The sequence below is a fragment of the Haliotis asinina genome, chromosome 1 (assembly GCF_037392515.1).
Source record: "Haliotis asinina isolate JCU_RB_2024 chromosome 1, JCU_Hal_asi_v2, whole genome shotgun sequence".
Lineage (NCBI taxonomy): Eukaryota > Metazoa > Mollusca > Gastropoda > Lepetellida > Haliotidae > Haliotis > Haliotis asinina.
In genome coordinates, this window is record NC_090280.1 from 56,424,039 (window position 1) to 56,434,721 (window position 10,683).

General features: G+C 41.1%; 1 protein-coding gene across 2 annotated transcripts in view; it reads right to left on the reverse strand.

Moving 5' to 3' along the window:
- LOC137294561 (GTPase Era, mitochondrial-like) overlaps positions 1–9,661 on the reverse strand; it is a 59,326-nt gene extending 49,665 nt beyond the window's left edge. The window contains exon 1 of one of the 2 annotated variants that reach the window (XM_067825615.1): positions 9,514–9,661. The gene's annotated coding sequence lies outside the window, so the exon portion shown is untranslated. The remainder of the gene's footprint in view (positions 1–9,513) is intronic. The other variant, XM_067825609.1, reaches the window with a different exon arrangement.
- Between the last annotated feature and the right edge of the window lie 1,022 nt (positions 9,662–10,683).

Below are 10,683 nucleotides of genomic sequence, written 5' to 3' on the forward strand. Positions count from 1 at the left end.
TATAGGCTTACGCCCCAATTAGCAAAACTTCCGAGCAATATCACAGCGGGAGACACCAGAAATGGGCTTCTCACATTGTACCCACAGGTGGGCTAATCTAGTAGTTAAACAGTTCGCTCATCACGCCAAGGACCCGGGTTCGATTCTTCACATGGGCACAATTCGTGAAGCCCATTTCTGGTGTCTCCGGCCGTGATAATGCTGTAATATTGTTCAAAGGGTCAATGGTCGAATATACAAAGCAGGTAGACAAACAGAATAAAGGTAAAAGAGTGAACACAATGTTCTGTGAAAAATGTACGGTTTGATTGAAACGCACTTTGAAATAGTCTGGCTGTCCGTTTTTTATCAGGTTTCTTGGGTGGCGAGTGTCACCCCTTCTGTTATTTATGTAATGAGTATAGCTGTAGAATTTTCTAAAACATTCATTTCTTCACCTATTTCATTTAAATTTGAAACGCATCTCCGAAAAGAGATTCAAACCCCTGTGAATGTACCCATGTGAGGAATCGAACACTGCTTTTCGGCGAGACGAGCGAACACTTTAACTACTTGACTACCTACCTTGTTGCTCTGTTACTAAAATCGAGGAATAAACATACACACTTATTAAATACCGTTTGGAAAATCAATAGTAATGGGAAAACAGTAGCTCTAGCTCTAGATGAGTCTTACGTGTGAAGGTTCGGGGGAGAATAGGCCTTCAGCAACCCACTCTTGTCATAAAGGTGTGACCAACGGGTTCGGATTTTCAGGCTCGCTGACTTGGTTGACATCGGTTCACAATTGCACATATCGATGCTCATTTTGTTGATCACTGGACTGTCTGGTCCAGACTCGACTTTTTACAGACCGTCGCCATATACCTGGAATATTGCTGATATACTCACTCACTCACTCACTCACTCACTCACTCACTCACTCACTCACTCACTCACTCACTCACTCACTCACTCACTCACTCACTCACTCACTCACTCACTCACTCACTCACTCACTCACTCACTCACTCTAGAGGAGACTAGTTATTCTCATCCAATCATCCGCATCACCGCTTGTTTTCCCCATCACATCCACCTAAAACGGAAATACCGTCGTTCAAACCAGGTCAAAACCAATCTGGTTCCCCGGATCTGCTGCGCAAACGCTTCGACACATACCCGGCAAACCAGGATGCGTTAAAGCGCAAATCAAGCTTTCACAAAAATCTCTTTTTTTCATACATTTATGACATAATGATCCTTTGATAGAGCAATAATATATCCTCGTTAATATATAACTGTCGGTGTTAACAGTATCTGTGTTCCAAAGATCAATTATATACGACTTTTGCGTTTTATTACAGCAATAAAACATAAAACTTGATCCATACCTATAATCTTAGGTCCATTACATGTTGATGTTTTGTTCAAGGTTACTGGATACTCAATATCACTAAAGGTAATTAGATACCTGTGTGTCCGAGTCCTGTAATCTGACACACCTTCAAAGAAGCCCATATTTTGAATGTCGATTTAATCCGAGTCTTGGGTTACCCAAGCTTACGAATTGTGATAACTATTGAATGTATGTGGACATGTTATAAATATGAGATAATTTATGGCGCAAATGTGTGAAAGTCAGGCTACCTCGTTAATGCATTTGGTTTCGTTTAATTCGGCAATAAAAGTCACGAGGATAATTAATTTGATGCTACAAGCATCCTTTGTATCACGATATGAAAAAATGAAAACAGTTCCCTGCTCGGGGATATTGTATTTACTGATAACGATTGCTCGTCAAGTGACTGTTCCAGTAATCAAATCTAAATCATACCCATGGTTTGCGTGGAGTTGGAATGTATTTGTTGTTGCTTTAGAAGCCCGGATTTGGTTAAAAAGACAGCATGGATCCCAGTCTTATTCTGTTATTGATATGGAATCTGTAGAGCAAGAATCGTGGTTATTAGTAAGAACCAACTTAGTGGCATATGTAAGATTGGTTTAGGCGCCATTCAAGCTCAACCAAACTTAAAGCCATTCAAGCCCATTCATAGAGCCTGCTCTAAATAGGTGTGGATATGCAGGTATTTGGGGGCCTTAGCGTCTAATAAAATAAGTGAGTGAATTGGATTTTGCGCAAGTCGTAACAATAATTTTGCGCTTTCACTGTTGGTGGGGGAAGGGGGTGGGAGGTGTGTGTGTTGATATGAGCCTCGGCAAACTTCTTACCCACTCCGTTGCCGTCTTACCCACTACTGCTTTATAATCGAGACTGGACCAGACATTCCAGTGATCAACAACATGAGCATTGATCTGCGCATTTGGGAAACAATTTCATGTGTCAACCAAGTCGGCGAGACTGACCACCGGATCCCGTTACTCGCGCCTGACGACTGAAGACGTAAACTAAACCGGGTCTTTCAGTACAGTGTTTTGCAAGTCTTCCGCTTGACAGTGAAATATTAGGTTTACTTAGCACCAAGTTTCTTTGAATGAAAGAGTTTCTGACCGTGTACGAGATAAGCCAAAAGCCAGACAGACATTAGTGCTGGAAACTTCAAAATGTTACCGACCCCAAAAGGACCAGATGTGGTGAATTTACCCAGATGAATGGAACATTTAAAAATTTTACCAGACCATCAGGCTGGCTGGCTGTAAATTTAGACCGGCACGGCGCGCGGGCCTTCATTTCAATCTGCTTTGAGGCAGATTCAAGATTAAGCTCTTGGTTTGTCATTGAATATGTGGCCTTTAGAAAGAAAAAACTCAAAACACACAAAAAACATCATTAGCCGTGCTAGTTAAGGTCTATCAGATCCTCCCGGGTACCCATATAATGATGGGTCGAGTCAACAGAGGCAAACATGAACAACAGCGTTTCACGTGTTTCGCTACGGGGGGTGAGGGACTTCTAGGGTTCGCAGGAATCATGTTTGGTATTCCGGGAGCTCTCCGCGACCAACTTCTACTTGATTGTGGCAAGTGAACAGGATGACAAACCGCCATTGTGTCAACGTGTATTTTATGTTTTATACAACACTTTAACTAATATACATTCACTTATACATTCTACTCCACGTACATTGACGATATGTTGGTTGGAGTTGTGTTCCACTATCTCATCGTGGGCTAAATATTTACATTATGTACATTAGGAAAGTGTTGACGTGCAAACAAAAACGATTAGAAACAACTAAATTCCAAACTGTGGTTTATTCACTTACACTTGTGGTAATCTTCATTTTTCAAATCTGAATGTCTTTCTACTTTTGCAATGCACAATTCATTTTTTGGGAAAATATACGTCACATGTTCTACTTAGGATTGCACTTTTTCCGTAATGAACAGATTTATTGCAGAATTTCCAGGATACGATCCCACTCTAAATATTAGTATGTTTTTTCAATTACAAACCATTCGACATATCATTTTGTAATCCGAAGGCTATATACGACGTTGAAGATATGGTGGATTTACTGACAACTTGGGACACATATGGTGGATTTACTGACAACTTGGGACACATATGGTGGATTTACTGACAACTTGGTACAGATATGGTGGATTTACTGACAACTTGGTACAGATATGGTGGATTTACTGACAACTTGGGACACATATGGTGGATTTACTGACAACTTGGGACACATATGGTGGATTTACTGACAACTTGGGACACATATGGTGGATTTACTGACAACTTGGTACAGATATGGTGGATTTACTGACAACTTGGTCATGTGTACCTTACCTTCTTGTTTCAATCCCTGAAATGAAATAAATTCGAGAATAACAAATTCATCTTCAATGCTACAGGATCGAACTTTTACTGCGTCTGAGAAACCCAGCAGGATTGCATGTCCCCTAAAACTGTTTATGATCTTCACGAATAGAAAGTCGGCGTGTAACTAAATATACGTGAATATTTAACCGACAGGCTCCATCTCTTTGAAGTTGCCGCCTACCAGGTAACAGGTTTTGTCATCTAATAGGATTACTCCTTGTAGTAAGCACTCTTGAATTTTAACAGGTAAACTACTTCATCTTGAGTTCCGACTGTTCAGCATGTAAGATATAAAGTTAGGGATTGACCCAGCTGTTAATGTGCGCTAACAGTGAAACTATATTGGCTATGAGGAGAAACAGAATGCTTTTGTTATATGTGGAATAAGAAATTACATTAGATATTCACTGTTCATTGTAAGAATATCATCAAAAGCCGCGGGGTTCCGATATAAAAACGTGATCCGAACGCTGCGATGATCGTATAATTCCCATACTCTAACATAGAGGTACGATCGCTTTGTTAACTTGGCCCTGTCTAATACGACGTATTGTGTGATACAAGTAAATCAAAGTCGAAAGTGAATTCATTTCATGGTTTGATGTAATTTCTACTCTAACTATAGAAATGACGCTACCTCTAAGAAATAACTGAAAGAAAGATGCAATACTGCGGCACAGTGGGTTTCCTAAGGGTGTACTGAAAGTTTTAGGTCCGAAACTCCCCGGTAATAGTGTCACGTTCAAAACTGTTTACATGTATCATTTTAGATATCATGCACATTACAGTTACCATTTAATATATATGCCCATCTATATACAGTAAGTCAGTCGTCCACGGGGTATCACGTCGCTCAGCAGAGTTGTCTCCCTTTGGTGTGACAGAAGCCTATTACCCTCATCCTAATTCGTCCTGATTATGTGTCTAGGTTTTGTGGCACCATACCCGTGATCCTGAGTTTCACCAAAGTGGTTATGGGGTAGCCTGATGGTTAACGCATCTGCACTTCGAGCTGAAGACCCGGGTTCGATTCCCAACATGGGTACTTTGTATGAAGCCCATTCCTGGCGCCTAACTGATATTCCCGGAATATTGATAAAAGCGACGTAAAAACACCCTCACACATCCAAACTGATCAGCTATACATACAGTCTCCCCTCCCACACTCCTCACCACCCTACACAGGTAGCTGTTGTACCGAGAAAGTGATTTTGACATATGCTGACGACAGTCGTGCGCTGATGACGCTTTCAGAATGAGACAGTGTTGCGTTACAGTCGCTATGTAGAGAGGTAAGGTATAATATTACATTTAAAACCCGTCCTTTAAATATAGCTTCATACCTGTTCAAGATTTCCAGGAATACTTACACGATACCGACTAGCTATAATGCATTTAACTCGGTAATTGTGAAAGCAGGGAAGCTGTGTTAATCACATTATTAATTACTTCATACACGCTGCTCATATCACGTGTCATGAATACCCCAGGAAAGATATTATTTCAGTTTAATATCCCCAAATTGTCAATTACCGTAAACAGGATTAGCTTACGTGTTAACCAAAAACTAGTTAACAAGGATACGACAAACTATCCCTTACTGTGCAATATACAACGCACACGAAAAATGCTATTGTTTACAAATAATATTTTAGGAACTCTTTCAAAAAACTCTCGTGAAAATCACGAACATTTGTGACAACATAAGTTTATCGTTATGAGACGTGTTATGAAAGAAAATTGATAGTGAGATATTATTCAAATAAAGGCCCATTTGTAGTTTTTATAAAATCACATTTGCATGTTATGTCCTAAAATCCATAACCATCAACCGAAAATAAATCGTTTTCGGTGACTGAATCTGTTACTAATTAAAAAAAACCAAACATATTTCAGAGATATGAAGACATGCAGGTCTATGGTGGAGAAATTGACCCGGAACACAAAACCCTTGATAAAGAAGCATACCCTGGTAGCAGCACCTCGACTTAAACTTGTGGCGAACTTAGCGTTAGGATAATGGCTCAGCGTTAACAACATATGGAAGGGGTTAAGGCTAGGTGCGTTCTGGCCATATATAACGACACATCGCTACTCCGCTGACTGGGGGTGGGGGAGAGCTGGTGAATCTCCACATTCATTCGTCCGACCGTGAAGCATGCAAGGCGATATCCTGAACCCGCATGGCTTTCAGCCCGCGGGACAATTTTCTCAAATTTGGGCGAGTCGCTTTACCGTCAACTTCCCCGTCTGGCCACTTTGAAATCTCCGTGTTCTGTCCGCGCGGCAGATGTTTGTCTAATTCACCATATCTGCCGATAGAATAAAGTGCCCGGCCATGATATTACGCTGACGACAAGTCAGCCACGTTCTATTCATCTAATTTAAGGTGTGGATAGACACTTCTGTCTGAGGATACATCATCATTCTCGGGAGAGTTATCGTCCCTGATGGGCGTGAAACCACGCCCTTCAGTTGTCATTTTGCCGCCCACGTTTGATGCCCGTTCAAATGAAATAGTTGCTAATTACAATATGATTCAATGTTCCAGTATCAAATTTTTGAAATTGAATTAACAGGATTTATTGTAAAGTGATTTAGTGTAAATCTTCAGAGCGGACGGGACAATTGCCTGTGTCCATTAATCCTACGATTAGGAGGGATTTCAGTGGTTCTGTAATTAGCCCAAGATTGATTACATTTGTATCAATAATAAGTAACGGGTTCAAGAGTATGCTAATGCTGTACCCTCCCCTTACTCTTGGTCACACAAAGCATCGACATATGGGCCGACTTGTCCACCGTTATTCACCGTTATGTGTATTCCACTCTTTCAACCTATACATAACTAGCTTTACGTTTGTGTTTCACTCGCGAAATAATAGAAGTTGTTATCCACAGAGTTTGTTTAAGATCATAAGATTCATAAATGTCTAAAATACCACTTAAAGGAGAAGAAGTCACTTTTTCAAATCGATCAAATAATACGAAGCAGTTCGCGAGTTTCTTTAATTCAATGGGACGTGGTGGCCCATCGGACTTATTAAACAGTACGGAATCTCGGTTCGAATGCCATTTCGTTTTCATAATCATAATCCTTTGCCATACAGCACCATACAAAATCCTGTATTTTGATACAAACAGTTCGTGTAGTAATGTTCAGACTAGAGTTGAACACATCTGAGTTTCTGGGCCTCACAGAGCTCGTTCCACAAAGTTTAAGTTGATTATAAAACGCATTCAGAAAGAACTGAAAGTGGCCTCTCGCGCATTACCAACACTGCATTGGTATTTTAGTGTGTTTCAGATACAAACTTCACATTGTCTCTTGGACTATTGGACATTTTTCAATCCCTAACAATACCTTGTGGAAAGAAAGGAAACGAATACAATCAACGTGCCAGGTAAAACACGTGTTTAGAACGTTATTATGATTTAATATGAAAACGTTTGTGTTGAAAAGTTTATATAGTAGTATTTAAATTTTCATGGGTACCAACACTGTCCCATTTGTCCGGAACTGTGGAGATGAACTCCAAGGCAGCTGAATATCACTATCGGGGGAGTCAATTATGACAGGTTGTCCATTTCACGCTGCAGTCAATTTGCTATTGACTAGGATGGGCTCTATGTCCACACGACAGAGAGTGCCTTCTGTGCTAGTGGCCCATCAATTCGAACTCATTAATTGTATACAAGGCGTGTAATTAAGACAATCACCGCCATGAGTCAACAGCGAAGCGAGGGGGAGATTTACGGGTCACGGGAGGATACTTGGGGTCGACCAGGGTCGGGGTAGGGGGGTCGGGATTTACGGTCACGGGAGGCTGCGTCTGGGTTGGGGTAGGGGTAGTTTTACGGGCTGGGAGGCTCCATTACATCGAGTCGGGTTTAGGGTGGGGGCTTAATTATGTGTTGGGGTGGGGGACACGCCAGCCATAGGACACGGTAGCATATGCTATTCTGCCATGTATAAAGCCTGTGAATAACGGAAATCTAAACATTGTGAAGGGTATGGTGTAAGGAAGGAGTAAGGATGAGGGGTTGTTGGTAGTGGTAAGGGTGAAGACGAGTACATTTCTCCGATCGGGATGCTAAAATGTTAAAATGGCCTTTCCGCTACGAATGCAGAAAGTCGAGTTAAGGTGTCGGAATCAAGATCACGTTAGTGCTTTGTAAAACGGCATGGTAAGTAGGTTACAGGGGAAAGGGGGGCGTGTCAATGGAGGGTTGAAGTTGGGGTGGACGTGTTACAAAAGGCTACTTAAGTCCATACAGGGTTGAAGGGATAAGGTTGAAGGTTATTCTGGGGACGCGTGACTACATTTGGTGGACCAAGGCAGATGATATACAATTTCCAGAGTGGGATTCGAGTAAAAACTCTCGGCTCCTGGTGAAGGTGTTATCACCACTCTGTCGCGAGAGTTAGCACCTGTATAAAGGCACGGCATAGTTGTTGATGTCTTGTATCCTGCGCGTCCAGTTCAGACAGTCACACATTTTAGGACAAAAGCCCTGGTCCTCCTGTCAAGAAGCAACCTTTACCAAGGTTAACCTTTACTCCACTTCTTTAACGCTGCACTAAGGTTACCTACGTGCAAGGTAACCATAGTGCAATGTTAAAGAATGTCAGTTAAGGTTAACCTTAGTAAAGGTTGTATTGTGAAAGGAGACCCTGGTCAGATATCTCCGTATCCATATCCGTAAAAACCATACGAGTTTGTGTTAACACTTGTCCAGTTATATTCACGCGCATCATCACGTAGGGGTGGGTCTCAGACCACAATTACCCCCCTTGAGTGACTCGGAAGGAAAATAGGAGATTATAGGTCCTGGTTTTAAGTGGGCTGTTCAGTCTGTACTAATTTTTCTACGGTGACCTGTACTAGCCTAAATGAAAGAGCAGACATTGCACATTCCTGTAAATGTTATTTGTGCACAATCTGCACTTAGTACTAAAACTAGTACTTAGTATTGACACCAGTTTTCCATGATTTTGATCAAAAGCTTGAGGGTGTTTAGTGCGTTTCGGCTTGAAATTAGAATTCGTATATATGTAAATGTGTAGAATTACAACATGAAATCACACACAATGAATAATGATATAACAATCAAGGCAAATACATACATGTAGATCTATATTCCAATTCATACATACAACCAGTACTCATTTGCGTCCACGTCAGTATGTCCTAATGTCGTTCTAATGAAATACTAATTGCATAAAAAATAAACCATTAGTTCTCGTCACCTTCGAAAATCTGTAAAACCTTTCCACGAATAACGAACGCCAGTGAGCAAATGTCCTTATGAATTATTTGTGTGAGTGCAGGTTCAGTTTACCCTTACGCAATTAGCTAAATATTAGCCTCGTTTTGACCGTCGTTGCAACATTTGGCCGACTATTCAGTTTCATTTGACATTACAGCTCAATTACCTACGCATAAGCGGCCATATTGCTAAAAGTAAACAGCATTCAATGGGTAATGATCGCCGTCAAATTACCTGTCTTGATTTATTAGTGCCTAATTTGTCCACGGGGTGGCGCACCCCGATTACCCTACATGCATAACGCCTACCGATTCCTCCACCCGCTGTTGGCTGGTTGTAATTTTGGCATTTGGCTTAAAAATATTTTACCGATTACGTCTAAAATCTGTTAATCGCGTACAAAAACACATGTGTCGGCCCTTAGATTTTCATCAAAATTAATTCAAATTGCAATCAAAATAAAGGACAAACACTTACAGCAATGGGGGGACTTGCACATACCCTTGAAATTGCAGTTATCAAATTAGTAATTCATTGGGAGTTGAAAGAGATACTTAGACTGCCGTAAACGGTAAGGCTGACAGTCCGCATGCTAGCAAGCCGCCATGACACCTCCCTTGCACGTGCTGCACACGCGTGCACGTGGAGCTCGTGCCGCAAATCTGTCATCTCTTCTGGCAGAGGAGCGAGCGGTGGCTCACGTGTATCGCAAGCGCACCCAACTTGTAGCAATTTGTCGTTTGTGGTTTCAACAAGTTGAGCCCAATACAAACAATGCTGGCAGCCAGACTGGGTTCTTTCTCCACATATTGAACCGCGAAGATATCGACCTTCAATAAGGGCTACTACAAAGTACCATTATGGGCGTCGATGATATTACCATGTTCGCCGAGGGAGGTCTTTTGAATACGGGAAGGGTTTCATATTGTTGTTTTTCTCAGCAGTCCTTCTGAGCGATGTAAATGTATTCTTGTTGTAAATGAAACAGTTTTATTTCAAGGTTCAAGTTCGACCGATGTTAATTCTAGTTGTACTTTGTTTTGTGTCTTAAGAAAACAGAGTTACATTACCGCATGCTTTCATGAACAAAAGAGGGATCCCGCTCGCTGCATGTCGATTTCAAAGCCAGCTTGAATGAGTGCATCTATAATTAAATATCTAATCATATTTTCAATCTAAAAACCAAACTGACTAATCCTAAACATGAAAAATACAGTTTCAATATGGCGGAAAGGTATTTTCCATATCGAAGATGGTTGCCTCACAATTAGCTCCGAGGTACGTTTCTATGATATTGTATGTCCCGAATCATCCCGTCCGACAGCATTCATCAATCGTAACAGAGTGTTCACGTTTAACATCGACTAAAAATACAATGGATAACATGAATAAGTCGGAGGCAAGTCGGAAGCTGTTTTAGGGAAGCATTACCAACGATCGCAATATCTTTATACTGCAATTCCCTATTCAAAGACCCTTAAACACAATAATAAAACTATCCATGTATTAGACTTTATTGGTCGATTGTGCAAAGCTTATGGTTCATTCCAGTGGAAAATTGGTATGAGGATTTTGTTCAAGCATTGACTAACTTAATGAGTTAGTTTCATGTCGAGTAACATACGTGCACGTGCCAACTAGTAGAGT